This window comes from Acomys minous (assembly GCF_964271855.1).
Source record: "Acomys minous genome assembly, chromosome: 16".
NCBI lineage: Eukaryota > Metazoa > Chordata > Mammalia > Rodentia > Muridae > Acomys > Acomys minous.
Window position 1 is genome coordinate 15,932,907 of NC_140498.1, and position 27,761 is coordinate 15,960,667.

The 27,761-nt window shown below is 43.0% G+C and overlaps 1 long non-coding RNA gene across 1 annotated transcript; it reads left to right on the forward strand.

Annotated features, from left to right (window-relative positions):
- Positions 1-12,603: 12,603 nt before the first annotated feature.
- Positions 12,604-25,958, forward strand: LOC311585705. Its single transcript, XR_014775311.1, has 3 exons — positions 12,604-12,831; positions 24,911-24,993; positions 25,566-25,958. It is a non-coding gene; the product is annotated as an uncharacterized lncRNA (long non-coding RNA).
- The last annotated feature ends 1,803 nt before the right edge of the window (positions 25,959-27,761 follow it).

Below are 27,761 nucleotides of genomic sequence, written 5' to 3' on the forward strand. Positions count from 1 at the left end.
ACACACACACACACACACACACACCAATCCCACTTGCTTTCTTGCCTGACCCTTCAGAGGAGACGCTCCACAGTCTCTCTCGCTCAAGAAGTTCTTTAAGAAGTAAGCTAATAACTCTAAGGCTTCCCTGGGCCCAGGAAACCTGAGTCAAAAAGCAGCAGGGCCTCTGTGTGCACTAGGAGGCCTGCGCGTTTGCCCCTCACTTCTGCACTTGGCCCACAGGAAGTACAAGCTGTACCTCACCTCTCCCTCTGTGCAGGAGAGAAGCAGCAAGGAAGCCTTGAGTAGCCCTCCAGCTCTGAGGTACCGTGCTCCCCCACACAGCTCCATCAGCAGCCTCGTTGTTGCTGCTGCAGCTTCCAACACCCGGGCTCAGCTCTGCCTCTTTTGTGCCATGTGAGATAGGCCTTATTTGACCTCAGGAGGACTCAGATCCTCCCCCAGGAAAGCCTCACAAAAGGTCCTGACCTCACAGATGACATGAGGCAGTGAGAAGCCATGCTAACAAAAGGGATCTGAGTCATCAGGTCCCCTGGGCCCCCAGGTCCTCTGTCCAACTCCCCTGAGTCTCTTGTCAGCTTTGTGGCCAACCACATTTGTCAAGTGAATGAGCATCCGATTGTCACTGAGAATCAATCACTTGCTCAGTGAATGTCACCGTGTTCAGGCATCGCCTAACACTAGAGTCAGGCACACCGCTGCCCCAGGGCAGAAACCAATACTGCTGTGTGAGACTGTAGGAAGGCAGGGTCAACATTGGACCCAACCCTACCAGCAATAGCTGAGGATCCAGAGGCCTCTTGCCGCTCGCCATAGTCAGAACACTGGACAGCTCATGCCGGCCTAGGTGTCATCGATCAAAGACCTCCCCATCACACCTCAGGACTGGCAGAGATGAATGAGGGGGCAAATCTGTGGGAGAAGGGACCTGTCTCTGACCTCAGCCTTCAAAATCTAACACTTGACAGATCTCCACCACCAGGGTATCCCACGCTGGTGACAACATGACCAACCTCCGCCCCTACATTGTTGGATCTTTGTCAGTTTCACAAGGAAAACCGGCTAGTGGCCCCCAGCAGGTGACAGGGACATGATGTGATTCACACGGTCCACAAATTGTTCAGGGATGGGGGGAACCCCACAGTCTGAAGTCTATTTAGTTCCTAGACTCTTCTTTCCCCGACCCCCCAAACATAAAGAATACAGATGTCATCCTCAGCCTTCTGCCCAGAATACCTCGAAGTCTCTATGGTGACTGAAAAATACTATAAAAAAAAATCAATCCTGGAGGTCACCCGCTGCCGACATCTGCCGCCCTTGCATGGCTCCGGACCACTTTTCCCTTCTGAATGATCGCAAGTCTATGGTCTAAAGGCTCCACCTACCCCTCTACCACCTGCCCCTTCCCGTGTACAAGAAAACGGGTTGAAAGGCTGCTGATGCAGTGGACCAGCTGCCCATCTCCTAACAGGTCACCCGCCCATTCTGTTTTCTCCTTCACCCCCCGGCAAGAGCTGGAGCCGAGCCTCAGCTCTGCACTGCGCCTTGCTCTCTTCCCGTCCCCTCCCCTCCCAACCCACGCATCCGCAGTTTTCCACCAGCACGTCTTTTCCACACACACACTTCTGCTTGATGCAGGAGATACAGAGACATAGGATGAGGCTGAAAAAGCGTCTGAGTGAGGGGCTGGACATGCTTGTTGGGTCCCTACCCACAGCCCAGCAACCTCTATCAGATGTGGTGCCGCGGTCCAGTCTCATTGTGCGTGCCCACCCACCCTACAACCCTGAGCAAAATGAGATGCGACCCAGCACCCACCTATGGCCACTGGGGTCTCTCACCAACAACACTGAGTTGGACAAGGATTTAGTGTTGCAGGAAGCCCAGGGTTACAGAGAGAAACAGATTCGGTGCAGGGAAGGTAAACACAGGGCCATTCGCCAGAGCAAATTGGCCCAGCTGGAGGTCTGACGTCATCTTCAGGCTCTCTGCTCTGCGCAAACTCTCCATCATCCATCATGCCTTCTCCTCCCACCCTTGGCCTTGATGTCCACTACCCTCCTCTCGCTGCAGCAAAGGGCGCTTTTGGGAAAAGCATGTCACAGCTGTCCCTTAGCCTGGGCCAGCCACTTTTTTCTCTGCTGCAAAGAGGTCCCAGCCCCGAGGCAGGGTGGACATCATTGATGTCATAGGGATGACATGTGGATAGTTTGGAGACTTGTGGGGTAAAGCCCAAAGGTCCATGGGACATCGCCTTCTCAGCCTCCTCCCCCAGTGGGTGTGATAAGAGTTGACAGAAATCTCAGTGGGCTGCTCTCTTTTTTTTTTTTTTTAATGTTCATTTCAATTAATTTATGTATTCACTTTACATCCCAATTGTAGCTCCCTCCCTCCTCTCCTGTCAGTCCCATCCTCCCTTCCTCTTCCCCCATCTCCCCTACCCTACCCTAAGAAAAGGGGAGCTGCCCCCACTTACCCATCCAAGCACCTCAAGTCTCATCAGGACTGAGTGCGCCCTCTTCCACGGTGGCCTGGAAAGGCTGCCCCACCTAGGTACAATGGTTGAAAAGGATGCAACAGAGTCCCTGTCAGAGACAGCCCCCCTCCCCTTACTAGGGGATCCACATGAAGGCTAAGCTGCCCGTAAGGGGCCTAGGTCCAGTCCATACATGGTCCTTGGTTGGTGCTCCAGTCTTCTTCGCAAGCCCCTCTGGGGCTAGGTTAGTTGGCTCTGTTGGTGTTCTTGTGGAGCTCCTGTCCCCTCTGCATCCTTTTAGTGCTTGCAGAGAGAGAACAGGATAGGAGAGGGAGTGCTGAGGGAAATAAGAGCGGGCTGCTGTGTAAAAGAGAGTTTGCTGACAAGACCCAGCGACAAGAGAACTGAACTTTAAATTACCCATACCTGAGTTTCAATTCCATCTCCGTGGCCTCAAGAGAGCTTCCCCTCTTCTCTAAGGCTCAGTCTGTTTATCAGTATCATGAGAGTAATTAAATTTTAAATACTTCGCAGACTTGAGAGAACCAAAAAGGCTGAATTATGCAGTACCTTAAGACCCGGACACAGTGATTGGTTTCTATGGGCTAAAGACAAGCTCTGATGTTTATAAGCTGTTGATCCTGGGACAGTCACTTAACCTCTCTGAGCTTCCACTTTTTTTTACCCTCTGTAAGATGCCAATAGTAGCAGGGCTTGCTGTGATTGGCAGTGGTGAGAAGTCAGTGATTAGAACCACACATGAAAAGTGTTTGCTACAGTAAACTGACACAGGCTTACAGTGGACATTAGTAAGTATTAGCTCTGACTCACAGAACGCAACAATATCCTGATCCCCAAGCAAGTGCTCAGTATATAATAGTCATTTGATTATGTCCACCTTTTGGTGCTATCAGCCTTCTGGTAGTGATGGCTTTTATTGTTGTATTATACAGGGTCTCATGTAGCCCAGGCTGCCTTCAAACTTGCTATGTAGCCAAGGATGACCTGAGCTTCTGATTCTTCTGGCTCTACCTCCCACATGCTGGGATTAAAGGTAACATGTAACCACATTTGGTTGGTGCAGTGGTGCTGTAGGAACCAGAGCTCTGTGCATACTAAGCAAGCACTCTTCCACCCCTCCCTTTTCTGATATTATCTGTGACCTGCTTGTGTGATAGGGTTCAGAACAATGCATAGTTAGAATTTGTAGTGAATGGCCATTGGAGTGATGCTTAGGTAGAGGGAGGTCAGCTCCACAATGCGCCCAGTATGCTTGGAGTCCAAAGGAGGAAACAGGCTGAGAAGAGAGGACTCTGCACCATGTCTGAGTCGGCTGACACCTTCCCAGCCTGACCAGCTCCCCTAAGCCCTGCCCAAGCTGTTGGCTACAAAACATACTTTCCGTGGCTTACAGTGAGAAGTCTGTTCATTCCCTACCTCATCCTTTCTGTACGCATAAAACAAGGTTAGTCCAGAGAGAGGAGGGCACACATCTGCTGAGTGGAACCGAGAACTCTATCCTGACATCCTAGGTCAAATCCACTAGGCCAATATCTAGAAAAGGAGGTGGTTGCATATGGAGTGACCTGCTGGGTTTGCAAACAGATCCCCGTTCTAAAGGAATGCCGTGTGGCAGGAGTGCTTGGGATGAGCAGGTGCACACCCATCTCTTTTCCCCTCACCTGTGTGAGAGAGGTTTACGTACCCTCTGTGTGCTCATTCCTTAGCCTTCCCACCCAGGCAGTTTGAAGCTGTGCGCAGAGAGGCTGGCCATGGCATTGTATAGTGTTCTGCTTACCCTTGGGATGCCTTGGGGATCTTTGAAGTGATAGCTCACCCAAAACACATGGCGTCCCAGCTATTTAGGAGGCAAAGAGGGGGGGAAAGCTATTCTGCATCTATCAAAAGATGATCTCAGCCATGGTCACAGAAACTGCCTTGCTTGGCTCCTTCCCATTGGCCAGCTGGTCCTGGCCTTAACCTGGGGAAAGCTGCTGCAGTGGCCGGCTCTCACACAGGATTGTCCGCAGCTGACACTGGGCAAGCAGTCGGAAATGTTCTGCAGATATGATTGTCTCAGGGTCCATGTCAGATCCACAGGCCACAGGGCCAGCACTCCCTGCAGCCCTCATCTGTGGAAGCAGACCCCCAACCCTCACTCTGGGCATGTGTCTCGCTCCCAGAGAGATGCATGCTAACTTTCTCATGTCCTTGTGGGATAAACACAGACAAAAGTGTCACTTGGTAACAAAATGTTCCCAGATGTCTCTGTGTGCTGGTGCCATAGGGTAAAAGAGAAACAAAATATAATGGCACCTCTCAAGGAGCTCGGTGGAAAAACACACGTGACGCATGTATCAAAATTCAATGGAAGAAGGCAAGACAGCAAGACAGGGGCAAGCAGCTCTTTTTAGCCTCTCAGCATCTCAGAAGCCAAACTGCCAGAAAATAGCATCTCGGTAAGGTGAGTGACTTGGGGATGCAATGGTGCTCAACTCTGGGCAAAGCTGTAGAGATTCTGTAGGATCAGAAGATGGGAGTGAATCTCAATGCTCAGCCCATGGTGGCTGCACAGAGCAGCAGCAAGGGGAACTAACAGAAAGGCAGAGAGGGACAGGTTCTATGAGCAAAACTGACACAGAAACAAATGAGAGCAGGAGCCAAGCTGGATTCAACTGATGTGAAACTTCGTGTTGGGTTGAGACTTGAAAACAGCTCGGTGTTTTTATAAATACCTGGTACAATAACTTTTGGGAGAAGGTTGCACCCAAGTGTGCTGCCTTGGAGACAAAAGTCCTTACATTCTTTCCTTGCCTTCCTCGTCTCTAACCTAAATCTTGCTGTCTATACTGACGAGGAAGGCAATGAAGCTCACTTCCTTTAAGATAAGTAGCTTTGGGATCAGCTGAAGGCTGTCTAGAGACAGAGCCAGCAGGTGATCCCATGCAGGGACAGACAATAGCAAACCACATCCATGGGCAGTGGGAGCACAGGGCCTGCTGTGGGAGCCTCACCCTCATCTGAGCTCCTAGGGGCCTGAGAACCAAACACAGCAATAGTCAGGGCTGGCTAACCCATGCAATGGTTTGGGGATGAAAGGAGGGGGAGGACAGAGAGGAGAATAGGAGGGGGAAGGAGAGGGGAGGGGAGAGGCTCCCCCTAAAACTTTGTGTTTCCCCTAAGAGCACAGACAACACAGGAAGAAGAGCTAGCTAGCCATGGAGTGAACACACATTATTGTCTACACAACCACAGTAGGAACAAAACTTTGATTTTTTTTAATCTGCAGATTGGTTGATTAGGCCATTTATGGATTAGTGTGCATGTTCTGTTTTTCTTTTATTTGTATATTCTTTTTGTATATTTTGTATATTTGTATATTTTCTTTAGGTATTTTATTCTTTATCTTTTCTAATATTAAAGTTATTTTATTCCCTCTCTTTTATCTCTCTCTATATAATATATATGTATAGACATATATATTGAATATATGTGTATATGTTTATATATATAGTGTGTGTGGTTTTTCTTTTTATTCCCCTTCTCTGTCAATTATTACCTCATTTTCACATTTCTCCTGCTTTTCTGTTCTTTCACAGCGAGAATGTTCTAACTCTTCTTTTGTTCTCCATTTCTTGTTTTATTCTCTCCCCTTACCCCATTATTTTCAAATCAATATAACAGAGTGAAACTATAAACCAGCTGGACAAACTACAGATCTACAAATATATGGAGACTGGACTTTTGAATGACCAGTAGTTTACTGAAGTTATCTATGAGAATTTTTTTAAGTTCTTAGAATCAGATGAACATAAAAAGCATATCAGAATGTGTGTGGTACAGCAAAGGCAATTCTAAGAAGGATATTTATAACCACAAAATAAAATTAAAATCCCCAAAGAAATAACCTAACAATACACTGCACATTCTTTGAAAAATGAGAGTAAGCCATACTCAAAAACAACAGAAGGGAAAAAAAATACAGATCGGAAATGAATGAAATATAATCTAAAAAAATCATCATTTAAAAGGGACCAATAAATGCATTATTGATCCTTTGAAAAGATATAAGGATTGACAGACCCTTAACCAAACTAACCAAAGGGAAGAGAGAAAGGACACATTGTAGAATTAGAGGCAGACTTGGAGACAAATGCCAATAATTCCAGTACTTATGGGGTCAAGGCAAGAGGGATGTGAGATCAGAGCTAATAATGAGTTTGGCGACATAATGAGTTTGAGGCCAACCTGAGATGCAGGGTCAGATAATAAATAGAAGGCAAAAAAAAAAAAATACCAATGTTTCAAAGTAGAACACCGCAACTAATAAAACACTGAAATTGAGAAGCTCATTAAGTATTATACTCAGGAGGAAGTAAATAAACTTCTAGTTATATATCACTGACCAAAATTACACTAAGAAGCTATAAAAACCTAAATAGATAGCTAACACATAATGAGGCTGGGAGTAATAAAGTTCTACTAACTGGCAAGACTAGGTGGATTTGTTGACAAACTTTCCCACATTTTTTTTTAATTCGACATTGATGTACTTCAAATTATTATGGAACATAGTAATGAAGAATGCTTCCAGACTCACTCTGGGAAACCAGCATTACCTTGATATTAAAACCAGATTAGCACCATTGAAATGTAACAAGAATAAATTAATTTAAAAAAGGGAAAAAAAAGAAATCAAATCAAAAAAACAGATTAGGGCACAATTAATAACGAAATCTTCAAAGCAGTATCTTTGATGAATATAGACACAAATTTTCTCAATAAAATACTTGCAATTTTGATTCAACAATGCATGAAGATAATATGCTGTCATCAAAATAATTTCATTCTAGAGACATAAGTATGCCTCAATATATGCAAATAAATGCAATATAGCACATAACTACAGCAAAGGGATGCTAGGTATGGTGGTGCACACTTTTAATACCAGCAAATAGGAGGCAGAGACAGGTAAACCTCTGTGAACAGAAATCATTCTTGTATGCAAAGCAAATCCCTGTCCAGTCAGAGATACAAAGTGAGGCCATGTCTCAGAAACAAAGAAAGAGAAGGAAATGAGAGAAGGATAAAGAACAGAAAAAAGGAAAAACCTCAATCAAGTGAAGAAATTTTGCATGATCATCCCAATAAACGTAGAGAAATTCTTTGACAAAATCCAACATCTCTTCATGATAAAGACCCTGAATAAATCATGTATAGAATGACCATTCCTCATAATAATAAAGACTACATACAAAAACAAACAAACAAACAAACACCACTGTCATTATCACAGAATGGGAGGAAAGTTAAATACTTTGTCTAAAATCAGGAATATCAAAAGGATCCTCTATTCTCATCACTGTGGACTTAAGTTGTTCAAGCAGCAAGACAAGGAATGGGTGTTGACTGGATGGCTCACTTGTTGAAGGTGAATGAAGGGAACTAAGTTGCCCATTGACTTCTACAGATGCTCTGTGGCAGGCACACACACACACATAGATAGATAGGTGACACATATAGTAGATACGTAGGTAGATTAGATAAATAGATAGAAAGACAGACAGACAGATAGATAGAAACTTAAAGACCTTTTTAAAGACAAGAAATAGAATAAAACTAGGAAAAAAGAAATCAAATTATCCCTATTGCAGATGATATGACCCTATTCTTAAAAGACCCTAAAGTCTCAAAGATAGATAGATAGATAGATAGATAGATAGACAGACAGACAGATAGATAGATAGATGACATACAGACAGACAGACAGAAAGATAATCAGTTATTTTTCTGTTGCTGTGATAAGGCACCATGACCAAGGTTATTTGTAGAAGTAAGAGTTTATTGTGCTTATAGTTTCAGAGGGTTAGAGTCTATGGCCATCCTCAGGGGAAGAATGTCAGCAGAGAGGTAGGCATGGTGCTGAAGCAGTACCTAAGAGCTCACATCCCAACTCACAAACAGGAAATAGAGAGTGCGCTGGGGATGGCAGGAGGCTTTTGAAGTCTCAAAGCTCTCCCCCATGACACACCTCCTCCAACAAGATCACACCTCATAATCCTTCCCAAACAGTTCCATGTGGGCCATTCTCACCCAGACCACCACAGAGAGAAAAGTGGGTGGGTAGGTAGATGCTAGATAAGGGAACCATAAACAAGAATAAAAAAACATGGGAGGTTTTTTTCAGGAACATAGTGGAACTGAGATCATTGCATTAAACAAGATAAGGAAGACTCACAAAGAAAAAGATCATGTGTTTAACGTTTAATCTTGTGTGTGGAATCTGGAAAAAAAAACAACATGAATGGAGAAGGAAGACTATCAAGGAAAAGAAAAAAAATCACTGCAATGGATAAGAGGAGAGAGACAACAGTAGGGTGACGTTGATCTTACAAGAGTGAATGAAAGCATCAGAACGAAACATGCTAATTTGTACAACTGATGTACACTAATAAAAAAGTTTTTATTCAAATGAAGCTGCATCTCATCACATACACACACATATGCACACACACACACACACACACACACACACACACACACACACAAGTCCAGCACTCAGGAGACAGAAACAAGAAGACTACAAGATTGGCATATGAGCTCCAGTCAGGACTATGTAGTGAATTCCTATCTAAAGATATCAAAAACAGTGTTTAAAACATGAAGTAGAAAAAATAAATAACATGAAGTAGAGCAGGGCATGATGGGGCAATCCTTTAAGTCCTGAGGCACTTGGGAGGAAGAGGCAAGTCCCTGCCGACTGTCAGCTGTGCTCAGCCATCTCAGCAGCTCATGCAGCAACCAGCTGTGGCACGCATGTTTCCTCCGGAGGGAACACGGAGTTTGGCACATGCTGCGTGACACTTGATAACTGGCTGAGCCAGTGGACAAACACTGGTCCAGTCTCGTACTCCAATTTCTGATGCCCTGTCTCTGCATCCTTTGATAGGCAGCAACTCTCTCTACACATGAAACAGGAAGGGAGGGAAATGCATACGAGTATCATGCAACATGATGTCATGTATCAAAATGTTCAACTGGAAGAAAGGGATGCCCATGTGTATAACAATCATTTATCAACACCTATCATTTACCTTCCTATCCTTGTCTATTACTGCCTGTAATTTCTCCATAATCTATATATCGTTATCTGGCTACCTATCATCTATTCAGCACCTATCTATCCATCCATCTAATGATTATCTAGCTTATCAATACATCATTTATGTGTGTGTACATATCTAGCTATCATGTATCCATCTACCTGTCATCTCTTTGCCATCATCTATCTTTCGTATCTCCATTATCCATCATGTATCTACATATCAATTTCTCTATAAATAATCTACCATCTATATTTTTCATCTATTTATCTATCTACAATGCATCCATCATCATAATCAGCCCATTCATTATGCATTTATCACCCATCTGCCTATTATATACCTACTCATCTATCCTCCTTCTAACCATCGTCTCTCTATCTATCCCTACCTTGTAATTATACATGTTGGAAACTGGGTCTCACATATGTTCCATAAAATCAGGGTATGACAGAGTGATTGAGATAGAATGTGAACTCAGCAGCATGGAGAATACAAACCAGAGCATCTCAACTCCAGCACTATTAGCCAACTTGTTAGAGAGTATCTCATACACAGTAACCTGTTTTAAAAATATCCCTGTTTACTAGATACTCAGGATAGCCCCCCCCCACCTGTAAATGGTACTAGAAACATCGCCACTCATTCACAAAACTTCTTCAAGAGAGAAGTCATCCTCGCCTGTAACATAAAGCACGGTCACATTCAAATGCTTACAAACATACAGATGACGGGTAAGCCAGCGGCATCATCCTGCTTTCCGGTTGTAAGCCTAACTCAGCACATGCAAACGCAAGGCAAGCCGGCACCCTCAAACATGGGCAGCAACAGTTTGCAACAGCTAATGGGTCTGCAGGATGTCTTGCTTGGGCTCTGAGGAGACGTGCTTAAAAATGAAAAGGAAGCGCATCCTGACGATCCCAGAAATGAACTACCGAAAGGACGGAAAAGACGTTTCAGAAAACCATTTGTCCGCTCAACAAAGAGCAGTAACAGCTAACACCATGGAAAGAATAGGAAGCAGAAGGGTGAAGGCCAGGTGAGAACAAACTAAACATAGCAACATGTGACAGATCAAGGAGAACCTACTAACAAAAGGAAAATAAACCGAGTAAGTTGCTGAATGCTAAAGTAAGCCTAAAAACATAACAACAGAACTAAGACACACGAAAGACAAAGCATCAGTGCAAAGATCACCATAATGTAAGGCTCTCCCAGACTCAGAAAGAAGGGGGAAAAAGCATGAAAGATATGAGAAGAAAGAAAAAAAAAGATATGAGAAGAAAATGTAAAACTAAGTGTGAGAGCTTTAGTATTTCTGAAAACACAATTATCACAAAAAAAAAAAAATAGAGGGCCTGGGGAGATGCTCAGTCATCACGTGCTTGCCAGACAAGCCTGAGGACCTAAGACCAGATACCTAGCACCCGTGTAAAACACCCAGGCATGGTGCCATGCATCTGTAATCCCAGGGAGGCTGGGTAAGGTGAATAAGAAACACAGGAGAGTCCCAAGAGCTCAATGGACAGCCAGTCTGGCCAAAGCAGCAAGTTCCAGGTTCAGAGACACCGTGTCTCAAAAACTAACATGAAGAATGATGGGGAAAACATATAATCCTGACCTCTACACATGCGTAAATGGCCAAGTGACACTCCTGCACCCCTGTGCACATGTGCATGCGCAAACACACACGCACACGCACACACACACACACACACACAATCTTGACAATATGGCCAAAAACAAAGAGACAAAAGGAAAGCCACCGAGATAGAAAACTGACACAATGAAAAGATTGACAGCAAGAATGCAGACAGCAAAACAGCGATGAATCTCAAGAATTATAACTATAAAAACATAAAAAGTATTAACACACAATATTAAAATTATTGCCTTAATGCCAGTTTAGATCTAACAGATGTAATGTATGACCATATTAACAAAGGCTGAGGTGAGTGCTAATGATGAGAAGATTGCTGTAACTGAATATTTTATGTTGAATATCATTTTGCTCTTGACTGAAAATTACACAGAAATAGATAAGATGTGTCTCTTTAAAACATTTAAAGTGCTCACAGACAGAGCATAACTTTTCAAAACACCAGGGCAAAATAATACGTGCTTCATAAGACACGGAAAATAATAAAAAGGAGATGCATAAAGCCATATAAAGTTTTAAAACACTAAATTGTAGATATTAAAAATAAGTACAAATGAGTTTAGAGATTTTTTACGTGAGCAAAAGTGCTTTCAAAGTGAGTAACTGCTTCCCACACACATAAATTCCACTCCATTGAAGAGAAGTCTCTCTGAAATAAAGCAATACACCCCACAAGAAAAGCTTAAAAATTAATGGGAAACGACGCAACAGACAATTTTAACAGCAAGAAATCAGATTCACAATTGTAATTTGAGAAGACTAGAACTCAAAGTTTATGACAGAAGATAAGACCAATCATGTCCTAAAGCGTTCATTACATCAAGGAGTCATGTTAGTTTATCAATCAAGACTTTTTTTCAATTAAGTTTGACATTATCTAGATATTGAGAAAACCATGCAATAAGATAATGAAACACACACCTACAACCTGGATTAGAAAAGTTGAAAATCATTTGAGGGGCCAGAAAGATAGCTTAAGAGTACTTGTTGCTCTTACAAAGGACAGTGGTTCAAATGGCAGCGCTCACATCTGGAGACTCACTACTGGCTGTAACTCCAGCCCCAGAAGAAGGGATCCAACGCCTTCTTCTGGCCTCCAGGGTGTCTTACACACATGCATATATTCACACTGCACATGCACACACACACACACATAAATGGAATAAACATGTTTTTAAATTAAGATGCGGAGAACTGGCTCTTTACAACGCTCACACAGCTTTCTTCTGAATAGCCTTAGCAGTCATGGAAACCAGTCATTCATGAGGCCACAGTGAATAGCTTAACAAGGTGTCACAATGAGTGTGGCAGCGCCATCTCAAAGCTGGAAGCAATACCAGTCAAAATTAGACTTGCAAGTTTTAAATCCCAGACTCTTAGAAATTTCTAACATTCTCCCAAATCACTGTGGAGTAAAAATAGAAATTAGTCTCATAATCACAAATTCTTTTTTTAAAAAAAGATACAATTTGAGAGTATGGAGTATCAAAATTGATAAAGAGTAACCACAACTGTGTGGCATGAAAAATCAGTAACTTCCCGTGTGCTCTTATCCAACAAGAAGAGTGGGGCATGTGGACCAAGCACTGAAGGTAAGATTTTAGGAAAAGAGAAACCAAATTAAGGCAGCCTTACTTGGACTGACCTATCCAGAGACAAAAGTTAATGAGTGTAATTGATAAAGTATCTAAGGGGTCACTGTATTTTTTTTTAAGCTTTTTATTTCATTTTATGTGTGTGGGTGTTTTGCCTGCGTGTATGTCTGTCTGTGAACCACAAATATGCCTTGTGCCTGCAGAGGTCAGAAGGGAATGTCACATTCCACATAACTGGAGTTAAGGGTGGTTATGAGCCACAATGTCAATGCTGGGAACTGAACCTGGAGCCTCTAAAACAGCTAACAAGTGCTGTTAGCTGAGGAGCCATCTCTTCAACCCAGAGGGTTGCTAATTTTTTTAATGGCTTTTGGGGTCAGCAAGATAGCTCAACTGGTAGAGGCGCTTGCTGCCAATCATAAACACATGAGCTTGATCCTTGGAGCCCATGTGGTAAAAAAAAAAAAGAGAACTGACTTCTGCAAGGTGATCTCTGCCCTTTGCACACTCACTGTGGCATATGCATGAGTGCACACACAGAGAAAATAAGTAAATAAATGTGAAGGAAAACTTGTTTTAACTTCTAAGACAGCTGAGGGAAAAGCCATATCTAATAAAAGTTATTAGAATTCAGAGTCTTTCTATTTTAGTACAAAGAACACTGTGTACAGCTCAAGGCTAACAGCATTTCAGAAATCCCATTGAAATCGATTATTTTCTAGAAAAAGATAAATTAACAAAATTTGCTCATGCCAACGTAGAGCACTTGACTCTCTGAAGAACCCAAAGAGATAGTCATAGAAAAATCTCAGCCATCTGGTTCTATGTGCCAAAACTTAGTTTTCTATGTGTTAAAGAATTACCTTTTAAGTGTGTGCCAGGTTCCCCCCACCCCACCCCTCAAACAAACCCAGCAGTGCTGAGTTCTGCCCTGTCCCCTGTGGACTCCATTTCCCACCCACAAGATCTACCTGAATTCCCAGGGGCCTGTTGCCATCAGGGACTACCAGATGAGATCCCCTCCCCCACTAATCCCCTGCCTACTGGGCAAGGCCAGCAATGGTGAGCTCCTCCACATTGCCTATGCCCTCCATTTCAAAGCCCATAGCTTTGCTTGCATTCCTGGAGGCCTGCTACCATCAGGGTCCACAGGTGAGACCCCCTTCCTCCCCAGGCCCCTCTCAACTGGTCCCCCTAAAGCACTCCCAACCACAGTAAACTGCAGCTGCTCCCCTACACTCCATTTTCTGGCCCACAATTTTGCCTAAATTACCATAGGCCTACCAACACCAGGGTCAACCAGATGGTTAAAGGTCAGCATAAGAACACAAGCAACAAGAGCTAGGGCAATATGACACCACCAGAGCCCAGCTATCTGAATACAGCAAGCACTGGATACTCTAAAACAGCTGAAGTACAAGAAAATGACCTTAAATCCAATCTTATAAAAATGATAGAGACCTTTAAAGAAGAAATTAACAAACCCTTTTTTTAAATACAGAAAAATAAAATCAAACAGTTGAAGGAAATGAGTAAAACTGTTCAAGACGTGAATTTTTTTTGTTTTTATTTTTTAACATATACATTTATATGATTACACATGAAAAAATAAACTACATACAGCAGGAAGGACTACAAGATAATCAGAAATTATATAAAATGTTACATTCATAGTGATTTGGCTATTTGTATTTGGCAAACTTAAAGTAAACATCTTTCCTATCTTGTTGGGTCTAAACTTCTGAATGAAGATCAATATCTATCATATCTCATCTCTATTAACTTAAAATATCCATCTTGATCTAAAAACATCTTAACTCCTAACCTACTAAGCTTAATTGAAAGACTAAACTATCTGATCTTCAACCACATCAGAGATTTGAGAAGGAATAAGACTTAAATATCTGAGTGAGCCAAAAGTACAGGTTAACACCTTCCAAAATGAAAATATTATTGAGACGGTTTACTGCCTGAACAATAACCCAAAACTCTCTATAACTTTGGAGCATCATCTTCAGCCTCTGGCCTAATGTATTTGGCAGACATGTTTGCGAGGCAGGAACTGTTGAGGACTTGCTTACCCTGCCTTGGCAGAGTTTGGCTGTCAACTCCGCCTGCATCTAAACTTGCCTGTTTTTAGGCAGAATTCTGTCAAGACCTGAAAGTTTAAATGAAAGCAATAAAGAACACACAAACTGGGGGAATCATGGAGATGGAAAACCTAGGTAAGAGAACAGAAACTACAGACACAAAGCATCACCAATGGATTACAAGAGATGGAAGAGAAAAAATCTCAGATATAGAAGAAATTTGTGTCAGTCAAAGAAAATCTTAAATCTAAAAAGTTTCTAACACAAAACATCCAGAAAATTTGAGACACTATGAAAAACCAAACCTAAGAATAACAGGAATAGAGAAAGGAGAAGATTCCCATCTCATAAGGCCCAGAAAATATTTCGACAAAATCACAGAAAAACATTTCCTAACCTAAAGAAAGAGATGCCTAGATTGAACAAAAAGAAAAAATTCTCCTGCCACATAATAATCAAAACACTAAATAAACAGAAGAGAGAGATGGAAAAAATTCTAAGTAACATATAAAGGTAGCCCTATTAGATTTACACCAGACTTCTCAACAGAGACTTTAAAGGCTAGAAGGGCATGGGCAGATGTCTTGCAATCTTTAAGGAACCACAGATGCCAGCCCAAATGCAAGGACACCTACATTCATAAAACAAAAGCTTTTACTAAAGCTTAAATCACACATTGAACCACACACATTAATAGTAGGAAACCTCAACACCTACCTCTCACCAATGGACACATCATCCAGACAGAAACTAAACAGAGGAATAATAAAACTAGCAGACGATATTAATCAAATGGACCTAACAGATATTTACACAATATTCCACACATATACCAAAAAATATACCTTCTTCTCAGCACCTCACCAAACCTTCTCCAAAATTGACCATATACTCAGCCACAAAATAAGTATCAATAGATAGAATAAAATTGAAATAATCTCCTGTATTTTATCAGACCACAATGGGTTAAAGCTATACTTCAACAACAACAGAAAACCTACAAATTGATGGAAGCTGAACAACTTTCTACTCAATGACCAATGGGTCAAGGAAGAAATAAAGAAAGAAATTAAAGACTTTCTAGAATCTAATGAAAATGAATGCACAGTATACCCGAACTTATGAGACACAATCAAAGCAGTGCTAAGAGGAAAGTTCAGAGCACTAAGTGCCTTCATAAAGAACTTTGAGAGATCTCATACTAGCAACTTAAAAACACACCTGAAAACTCTAGAACAAAAAAGAAGCAAGCAAACCCAAGAGGAGTAGATAGCAGGAAATAATTAAAATCAAAGATGAAATCAATAAATTAGAAACAAAGAAAACAATATAAACAGTCAATGAAACCAAGAGTTGATTCTTTGAGTAAATGAACAAGGTAGACAAACCCTTAGCCAAACTATCTAAAAGGTGGAGATACAATACACAAAATTACCACAAGTCAGAAATGAAAAAGGGGGCATAACAATGGACACTGAGGAAATCCAAAGAAGCATTAGGTATTCAAAACCTATACACCACGAAATTTGAAAATCTAAACAAATGAACATTTTTTTGACAGATGTCACGTACCAAAGTTAAGTCAAGATCAGATAAACTGTTTTACTATATCTATAAACCCTAAGGAAATAGAAACAGTCATTGAAAGTCTTCCAATCAAAAAAAGCCCAGGACCAGATGGTTTTAGCATAGAATTCTACCAGATCTTCAAAGAAGAGCTACTACCAATACTCCTTAAACTATTACATAAAACAAAAACAGATGTATCACTGCTGAACTCATTCTGACACTATAGTCACCCTGATACCTAAACCACACAAAGACTCAACAGAGAATTTCAGACCAATTTCCTATATGAGCATTGATGCAAAAATACTCAATAAAATATTCACAAGTCAAATCCAAGAACATATCAAAAATATCATCTCCCATGTTCAAGTTTCATACCAGGGATACAGAGATGGTTCGACATATGAAAATCCATCAATCCACCTTGTGAACAAATTAAATTTAAAAAGCCACATGATCATCTCATTAGATGCTGAAAATCCTTTGACGAAAACCAACTGTTCTTCATGATAAAACTCTTGGAGAGATCAGGAAAAAAAGAAATATACCTAAACACAATAAAATCAATATACAGCAAGCTAATAGCCAACATCAAACTAAATGGAGAGAAACTTACACCAATTCCACTGAAATTAGTAACATCACAAGGCTACTGACTCTCTCCATATCTATTCAATATAGTACTTGAAGTTTTCGCTAGAGCAATAAGAAAACTAAAGAAGATAAAAGGGATACAAATTGGAAAGGAAGAAGTCAAAATGTCACTGTTTGCAGGTGATATGATAGTATACATGAATAGCCCCCAAAATTTTACCAGAGAATTCCTGCAGTTTACAAACACCTTCAGGAAAGCTACTGGATACAAAATTAACTCAAAAAAATCAGCAGACCTCCTTTATACAAATGATAAACAGACTGAAGAAAAATTAGGGAAACAATACCCTTCACAATAACCAAAAATAATGTAAAATATCTTGGGGTAACTCTAACCAAGCAAGTGAAAGATCTGTATGACAGTAACTTAAAGTCTTTGAAGAAAGAAATTGAAGACAATATCAGAAGATAGAAAGCTCTCCCATTGCTCTTGGATGAGGAGGATTAACATAGCAAAAACAGCCATCTTACCAAAAGCAATCAAGATAGTTCCCATCAAATTTCAACATAATCCTCTTTTTTTTAAGGTTTATTTATTTATTTTTATGTATACAGTTTTCTGCTTACATGTACATCTGCACTCCAGAAGAGGGCACCAGATCTCATTATAGATGGCTGTGAGTCACCATGTGGTTGCTGGAAATTGAACTCAGGACCTCTGGAAGACCAGTCAGTGCTCTTAACCGCTGAGCCATCTCTCCAACCCTCAACATAATTCTTTACAGATCTTGAAATAACAATTTGCAACTTTATATAGAAAAAAAAGTTTAAAACCCAGGATATTGAAAACATTCCTGTAAAATAAAAGAACGTCTGGAGGTATCACCATCCCTGATCTCAAACTGTACTACAGAGCAACAGTAATAAAAACAGACATGTTAACTAATGAAACTTAATTGAAGACCCAGAAGTAAAACCATATACCTATGGACATGTTATTTTTGACAAAGAAGCCAAAACTATACAATGGAACAAAGAAAGCATCTTCAACAAATGGTGCTACTCTAACTGGAGGTCTGCATGTAGAACAATGCAAATAGATTCATATCTATCACTGTGCACAAAACATAAATCCAAGTGGATCAAAGACCTCAACATAAAACCAGATACACTAAATCTGATAGAAGAAAAGGTGGGGAATTGCCTTGGATGCAGGCACAGGAGACAACTTCCTGAACAGAGCACTAATAGCTCGGGCACTAAGATCAACAATCAATAAATGGGGCCTCATGAAACTGAAAGGCTTCTGTTAAGGCAAAGGACAATATCAAAATTACAAAATGGCAGCCTACAAAATGGGAAACTGTCTTCACCAACCATACATCTGACAGAAAGCTGATATCCAAAATATATAAAGAACTCAAGAAATTAGAAAGCAATAAACCAAACAACCCAACTAAAAAATGGTGTAGAGAGCTAAACATAGGATTCTTGACAGAGGAATCTTTAATGACTGAGAAGCACTTAAAGAAATGTTCAACATCATTAGTCATCAGCAAAATGCAAATCAAAACAACCCTGAAATTCCATCTTACACCAGTCAGAATGACTAGATCGAAAACTCAAGCAAGAGCTCATGCTGGCGAGGATGTGGAGCAAGAGAAGCGTTCATCCACTGCTGGTGGGATTGCAAACTTGTACAACCACTTTGAAAATCAATTTGGTGGTTTCTCAGATAATTGGGAATAGTTTTACTTCAAGACCCAGCTATACCACTCCTGGGCATATAAACAAAGGATGCTTCATACCATACCACAAGGATACTTGTTCAACTGCGTTCATAATAGCTTTATAGTAATAGCCAGAAACTGGAAACAACCTAGATGTCCTTCAACTGAAGAATGGATAAAGAAAATATGGTACATTTACACAATGGAGTATTACTCAGCTATTAAAAAACAATAACATCACGAAATTTGCAGGCAAATGGATGGAGCTAGAAAAGATCATCCTGAGTAAGGTAACTCAGACTCAGAAAGTCAAACATGGTATTACTCACTTACAAGTGGGTGTTAGCCATAAAGTACAGGATAACCATGCTACAGTCCACAGACCCAAAGAAGCTAAATAACAAGTAGGGTCCAAGGGAGGATAGGAAATAAACTGGACATCTAGGGTAGATGATGGGTGGGAACTGGGTGAAAGAGTGGGTGGGAAGGGGAACAGGAGGGATCAAGTGTGGAGAAGGTGGCAGGAGAGAGAACTGAAATCACCGGGAGGTTATCTCTGAAGCAAGCTGGAAATCTACAACCATGGAAACTCACAGAATCTATGAGGGTGACCCTATCTATCTAAGACTCCTAGCAATAGTGAATATGGAACATGAACTGGTCACCTCCTGTAACTAGACAAGACTTCTAATGGAGCGCGGGGATACCATCCCAGCCACAAAACTTTCAACAATTTTTTTCTGCCTATAAGAGGGTCATGGATAAAGGAGGAGCAGAAAGTGAGGGAATGGCCCAACTTGAGTCCCATGCCGTGAGAGAGAGTACATCCCTGGCACTATTAATAATATTCTTCTATAATTTACAGACAGGAGGCTAGTATAACTGTCATCTAAGTGGCTGATGAAAAGAGATGCAGAGAGACCCACAGCCAAACTTTAGGCAGAGCTCGGGGAATCTTATGGAAGATGGGCAGAAAGGATTGAACGAGCCAGAAAAATCAAGGACACCACAATAAAACCTACAGAACCAACTAACCTGGACCCATAGGGGCTCACAGAGACTGGACTTCCAACCAGAGAGCATCCATGGGACATCTCTAGGCTCCCTACACATATGTAACAGATACACAGCTTGGTCCTCACATGGGACCTCTAACAGCAGGAGCAGGGGCTGCCTCTGACTCTGTTGTCTGCCTTTAGATCCCTTTCCTCTGACTGGACAATCTTGTCTAGCCTCAATAAAATATATGCCCAGTCCTATTACAATTTGATATGCCAAGGTGGGTTGATATCCATGGAAGGTCTTTCCTTCTCTGAGGAAAAAGGAGGGGGACAGAGGGGCAGGGGGAGGAGAGAAGGAGGAACAGAGAGGAGAGGAGGGAGAGGAAGCTCAAATCTGGGTGTAAAGTTAATTAATTAATGAATGAAAAATAAAGAATTATCTTTTAAAATACAGATATTAAGAAAAATAAAATCAAAGGTATGCCAATGTTTAATTTGAGGCTTTCATACATAGAAATCAGTTGTAGAATCTACAAAAGAAAAAAAAGCCCACAGATCTGAACGTACTGAATGTCTTTCATGAAAACATTTTAAATTGGGGGAAAAAAATGATTGCAATACCCAAGACAGGGGAAGTTATAACCTTAACATAAATAGTCACTATTATGGTTTGAATGAGAACTGTCCCCACAGGCTCAGGTGTTTGAAGACTTGCTTCCCAATTGGTGGTGCTATTTAAGAAGGCTTGGAACTATCGGAAGTGGAGGCCTGCTGGAGGACACTCAGGATTTCAGCCTCCACTTCCTGTGCATGCATGCAGTATGACCAACCAGCTTCCTTTGCTGCTTGCTGTGCATGCCGTGCCATAATGGCCTATTCTTCAGGGCCATAAGCAAAGCCAACTCTTCCTTCTTAATGCTGCTACGGTCAGGATGGCCTACCAAAAAAACAGAAAGGTAACCAATACAAACACTGCTGAACATGGCCAGAATTAGGGGAAACACCTGTGTTCCCAGCACTCGCCAGGCAGACACACAGAATGCTGGCAGTTCAAGGCGAACCTGGCCTTCAGAGTGAGGCCTTATACAAATAAATTCAAATGGAAATGAGATACATCTGTTCCTAGTGAAATAGTCTCTTAGATGAAGAGTCCTCGGTTTCCACAAAAGAGAGTTAGAATTGATGCTGCCTGCAGAAGAGAAATGCAAGTTAGCTTTTGTTATGCGTATGTTTGTCCGTTTCTGGTGGGACCCATCATTGAACCTAGAGCCTTCTGCATTCTAGATAAATGCTCTACCACTAAGCCACACTCTCAGGCAGAATGTTATTTAATTTTTGTTTAATGCCTTCTGGGAAGCATTTGGCCATTTACATCAGGAACTTCAGAGTATACTCTCTTTTTTTTTAACATTTGTTTGCTTGTGTGTTTGTTTGTTTGTTTGTTTGTGGGGCATACAGCCACAGCGGCTATGTGGAGGTAGGTGTTTCTACTTTCAGAAATTTATCCTAATGAAATTAGTATATAGAGGGCCATTTGTCCCAACACCTACTGCGTAACCATTGTTTATACATAGAATCTTCAATGTCAGGGAAAAAAAAATTGCATTAGAGCCCGAGTACTTAAGGCCCAGTTGTTAAAGAAATGGTATCTCGAGCTGCCCCCGTCTCCCAGAATGTTAACGCCCCTGCACTCCTAGACTTCATCTCATACTCTCTAAGCCAATCTACAGGTGAAATGAAAGCTGGGGATGTGCCATGCAAACATATTCGAGCCATGCAGGGTAAATAAAGGCTGAAATCATATGCCAAATAATACCAGATCTCCAAAAGCCCTGTAAAGATTCAATGCAATCCCCATCACAATTTCAATTATATTCTTCAGAAAAAGAGCAACAAAAAAAAGCTCCTAAATATAGAAGCACAAAGCAGCCGAAATTGCCATCCTGAGCCAGACATTCACACACTCACATGTTCACATATAGACACAATCAATAAGAATAATTTTAAATTACCATTTAGTCCCAAAAGCTAGGCTTCTCCCCCCACCCACCCACCCACCCAGACCTTAGGGCTGTTTGTTAATATATTGAAACATGGTCTGCTTTGTATCCCAGACTGATCTCAAACTCTGGATTCTCTGCCCTGGCCTCCAGCTGACTTTACAGGCTTGAGCCAGAATTGCCTAGGGCACCAGTGCTCACCCAGATTCTCTGGAGCAGAGGATGAGAGTCCTGGTATTGGAGGACATTCTAGTGGGACTCTAGATGAGGGAAGCATGGGAGAATGGCAAAGTAGAAGGATCCAGAGGGTCCTAGAAGCCTACAAGTAGAACATTATGGGCCCAGGGGTCCCGCTCAAACTAAGGCACCAGCCAAGGACAATACAGGTGGTAAACCTTAAACCCCTACCCAGATCTAGACAATGGACAGAACATTCTCCACAGTAGAGTGGAGAGTGGGATATGACTTTCTCACATACTCTGGTGCCTCACCTTTGACCATGTCCCCTGGAGGGGGAGACCTGGTGGCACTCAGAGGAAGGACAGCAGGTTACCAAGAAGAGACTTGATACCCTATGAGCATATACAGGGGGAGGTAATCCCCCTCAGGAACAGTCATAGGGGAGGGGAATAAGGGGAAAATGGGAGGGAGGGAAGAATGGGAGGATACAAGGGATGGGATAACCATTGAGATGTAACAAGAATAAATTAATAAAGGAGAAAAAAAAAGAGAGTCCTGGTATTAGGAACAAAGGTCTGCACGTGACAGACAGGGTATTAAAGACTGGTCCCTAGACTGGGATGCTATTAACAGAGAGCTGGGGAGACAGCCAAGTGCATAGGGAAGCTTGCTCTTGCCTTGCTGGGCTTATGCCACAAGCACACAGACTTCTCTGAACCTCTGTGCTGTCATCTGAAAAGAGGAATGATCAAGCCCTCCTGTGGGGATTACGGCACATATTAAATGGCAGAGCGCCAGTACGCCTTCAGCACAGCCCCGGGTTCACACCAAGTGCTCTCTCCATGGAAGCAATTTTCAGTGTTCCACTAAACACCTCCCAAGGGTAACAGCATAATGAAGCTCGGAGTGGAGGACAAGAGCTGGGAACTTCAAATGTCTTTTTGTTTCAAGGGCTTGTTTGCTTGTTGAAACAAGGCTTTACTCTGTAGCCCAGGCTAGCCTAGACCTCACTCCATCACCCAGGCTGGCCTTGAACTCATGGCAATCCTCTTGCCTCAGCCTCGGGCATAGCCATTGCCTCTGAGTTGAGACACTATCTGAAATGACCTCATGAGCCTCAGGAAATGAAAATCCTTGCCAGACCTACAGAGTTGAAGCTTACAAGATTCTCCAGCAGCAACTGCAAGGCTGGGGCCTCTCTGGTCAGCTGAGCAGCCTGAAGAAATGTCCCACCTGCCTGGCTGTCTGCAGGTCCTGAAGAAAGCTTCAGGGTTGCAGCTTTCATGTGGTGCCACCTGTGTTGTAGGGGGCTTTTCAGCAATGTGGCTGCTTTTGAGTCACCACTGTTCCTGCACGTGACCCCTCACCCGTATTTCTGCTAATGACCCCCAATAAAGTCGTTGGCTCACCAAGCTAGATGGGTAGAATCAGTCACTGGTTTCCTATCTTAGGTGAAGACATATTTGTGTCTTGTCTCTCCCAGGAAAGTCTCCCTGGAAAAATCACTCCTTGTGGTGGGATTATAGCAGCGGGCTCCATGACATGATGAGATGCCTGTAACTGTGGATCCTGATGGATTACCCTGGCCCATTTTCTTCTGTGTCCTTACTGTGTTGGGGATGGAACTCAGGGCTTTGCACATGTTAGGTGAGCTTTCCAACCCTGAGCTACACTCCTTGCCCTTGACCCAGATATCAAGGCTGCTGGCCTCCTCTAAGTTCCGTGCCTGTTGAGGGGAATCTGTTCACTGTCTCAGAAGAGTTCTCTGGCTCCCCTGCCCTAGCCCGGTGCTTCCTCGTCCTTCATCTATACTCACCTGTCACCCTAAAAGCAACAAATATGATAAAAGTTAACAGCAGAGACCCTTAAGCTGTCCTACCTTGTGGCACAGCAGGAGGCACACTGCATCTATGAGAACCCAGGAAATGCCTATAGAGGGTGGAGAGCTGGCTCTGGAGAGCTGGCTCTGTGGTTTTGAGCATGTGTGGCTCTTGCGAAGGACCCAGTTTTGTTTCCCAGCATGCCCATAGTGACTCACAGTCATCTGTAACTCCAGTCCTGAGGAATCCAGCGCCCTCTTCAGGCTTCCATGGGTACTTCACTCATTTGAAACACACACACATACACACACACACAGACACACAGACACACACACACAGACACACACACACACACACACACACACACACACACACACACACACACACTAAAATTTAAAAATAAGTCCCTGTGGTGGAGAAGGCTTTGTCCATAAGAGACTATTATCATGAAAGACCTACAGGAAAGTCTGAAAACTTCCTGGGATGGAGGAGGGCAGCTTCACCTGGAAGAGGTTGCACCCTGTAGAGCTGAGGGAAGCCTCAGGCACACGGGCTCCCACCACTGACAGAGAACAGTGTCCTGTTAGCCTCTGCTCCAGGTCACATAACCTCATCTCAGACCTGAGCCTGGCAGACAGGGAGCCATCTGTGGTGGAGACCCAGATGCTTGTCTCTTCCATTTATTCCAGTGAGTCATTGTTCTCCCAGAACCTGGCTCATCTGTCAGAGGGTCACTCTTTGCCTTGCTACCTACCTCCTAAGGAGTCCGTAAGGAATGTAGCTCAGTGGGAGTAAACAGAAGACAATCCCATGGCTGAAGGTGTAGCACAAACAACCCCCATGCCTTAGGAACAGTGTGCACACAGATGTAGTGCAAGAGCACCTGCTAATCCTCAACCTAACAATGGGTTTGCATGCACACATGTGTTTTAGCCCTTAGTGGTAGGATGTTTGGTCTGTGTATAGAAACAGGGGAAGGAGGCTTGGAGCAACGGGTTTTCCTGAAGTCTGAGATCCCACCACTTAACATTTTGGCACCTCCTCTAGAGTGACCTAGGGTCACAAGAAGTTACTCATTCACTTTTTTTTCAGGTCCTCCCAGAGAAAGCCTGCTCATTTCAAACTGCTGTTCCAACTGACTATAGAGGTTACCAGTCACCCTACAGAAACACGGGGTAAGGACCCCTGTCCCAGTGGTGGGCTAAAATGAAATTCTAGGATGCTGAAAAAAAGACAGGCTCTGTTGCTGTCAGAGTCAGAGTGGCCTTAGGCACTGCCCAGGCTAGCCTATAGGGCACACACCCTGCTCTGAGTTATCAGTGGGATGGCAGGACAGTGCTAGCTTTACCTGAGCCCTGAAAACAGTCCCTTACTCCTTCCACTTCCTTCATCCCAGGAACACAAGTGGCCATACCATCATTAAGTCTGCTCGCGTCACTCCATACCTTAAGGCCATTTATTAGTTATGACCCTACCTGCCCAAGATCAAGTCCAAACCATTTAAAGGGACTAACAGATTATGCCTACTAAGAAAGGGTACCTCTGTCCCCTCACCCCAAACCTCCTCCCTCCCAGCTTTGTGCCCCATCCCCACCAAACTTTGCCTCAGCATCCCAACCAGCCACATCCCTTGAATTCTAGGTCTTTGAACACATTGTACCCCAGGGGAGCAGTGCCTCACCCTGACCCCTCCCCTTCCCTTCACCCATTATCCTCTGGATTTCACACTTCTTTCACTCGTCCCCAGATCTCAAGGTCAATGTCTCTGCTCCAGGAAGCTTTTCCCAGGTCTACATAAGGTCTGGTGTCCGCTGCAACTTCTTTCCATCAGAGCTCTCTCACATTTTGCTGTGACGGCTCCATCTGTCTGCTCCATTGGATGGCAAAGTAAGCACATCACGTGACAGTCTATCCTGAACCCCTGCATGTGAGGAAGGAGGAGAGGACAGAACAGAGGGAGGACACCAGAAAGGAGACTATGAGGGACAGAGGGGAAGAATATGCAGGCCCTGCCCCTGCTCTGTCCATCTTCATCCTCGGATGCATCTTCTCTCTGACCTTCAGCAAGGGCGATAGATAGATAGATGGGGCACTGTCCCCGTCAAACTGAAACAGAGGGACACTGCTCAAAAGTAAAGTTAAAGCATAAAGATTGATTTGGTCTCTAAAAATCAATGTCCGTGCCTGAGAAATTTACCCACGGAAATTAAGAGAAAGATCCAAATTAAGATTTCCACTGCCCCTCCTCTGAGCCAAGGATTCCACCTGAGGAAAGTGTGGAGGGGTCAGCAACCTCAGCTCCCCATCTCTGGGTTGTTAGCAAACCATCTCAGCAACGAGATGATGGCACCCTTCTTTTTGCTTCAGGGTAACCGAAGGCGCTCCCCCACCAAGGGTTCCTTGCCCATCTCTCCCTGCTACATTGACATGTGTGTGTTCCCAAGATCCAGCACACTTCCTGGTACCTTGTAGGTGTCCAGGAACATTTCCACATTAGTGAATGAAGGATCACATACTCTCCTTGAGCAAGCTCCTTCACTCATTTGTAATGGGGAATTCTCGTTGCCTGCTTGTCTGGATTTGAATCATAGTCCGGTCCCAGGACCTTCTTAGAAGTTAACTAAGACCCAAGAGAAAGCAGAGGGTGAGAACATGCCCTCTCCAACCCAAAAGGAAGCCAGGGCCAGGGTAACACTGGAGGGAGTGACTGTTGTCAACAAGAGGCACCACAGCAAGTGGTGTTGGGGTTCACACCTTGATGGCAAGAATGGAAATTGTGCACTTGTTACAGATGGCAGCATGGAGGTTCCCATAAAATTAAACGTAGGACTATCGTGGAATCCAGCCATGTGCATTTCTGGGTGTGTTTGCTCAGAAAACTACATCTCAAAGCAATGTTTGCATTCCTGTGCTCACAGCAGTGTTAGTCACTGTAGCCTTGGTCTGTCATTCATTGTCACTGTGATAAAACATCCCAATAAAGAGCAAGTCGGGGAGAAAGCACCCATTTTGGCTCACGATTCCAAGCTATAGTCCATCATTACAGGAAAGTCACAGAGGCGGGAGACTGTGGCAGCTGTCACATTGCATCCACAGGTAAGGGCAGACAGAGAATGAAGGCATGCATTCTTCATACTCAGCTCGCTTGTGCTGCTCTGATATAACTCAGGACGCAGCCCATGATGGTGCTGGCCACATTTATGGCGGGTCTTTCCGCCCCGATTAACCCAATTATGAAACCCCCTCAGAGACATACCTACAGACCATCTAATCTAGATGATTCCTCATTGAGACTCTTTCCCCATGTGATCTGAGGCTGAGCTGAGGTAACAACTATAAATATATTAAAATTTTCAATGTGATAGTTGATGTAATATTAAAACTATTACAATATGGAAACCTAAATATTTTCCTACAAACAATTGGATCGATAAACTCCTATTGATAGCTCATACCTGTAATCCTAGCGTTTGAGAATGGATATATGTAACACACACACACACATACACACACACACACACACACACACACACACACACACACACACACCTGGATAGTACTCAGCACTAAGTAAAGAAAACTCCACCATGTGTGATGGCATGGGTGAACATGAATGTCCCATCGTGAAATAAGCAAGACACAGAATGGCAAATATATGCACAGAGGGTAGACGTGTAGATGTGGGGACCTGGGGATGGGGGCTACGGAGGAAGAAGGTAGCAACGGAGAGGGAACTCCAGAAATGAAAACAGAAATGCTTTCTCGTTACTGTGCTTCTCAGTGTCCTTGAGATTTGCTCAGAAGGGAGGTCATGGGTACTCTCATCACTGAAGAGAGTCCCTGGGCAAGAAGATGGGGGTACAACTAGCCCAAGGGCTGCTGATATCCCATAATATGTATATAGATATGTATATGCACATACATACCCCCCAAACCTTTACAA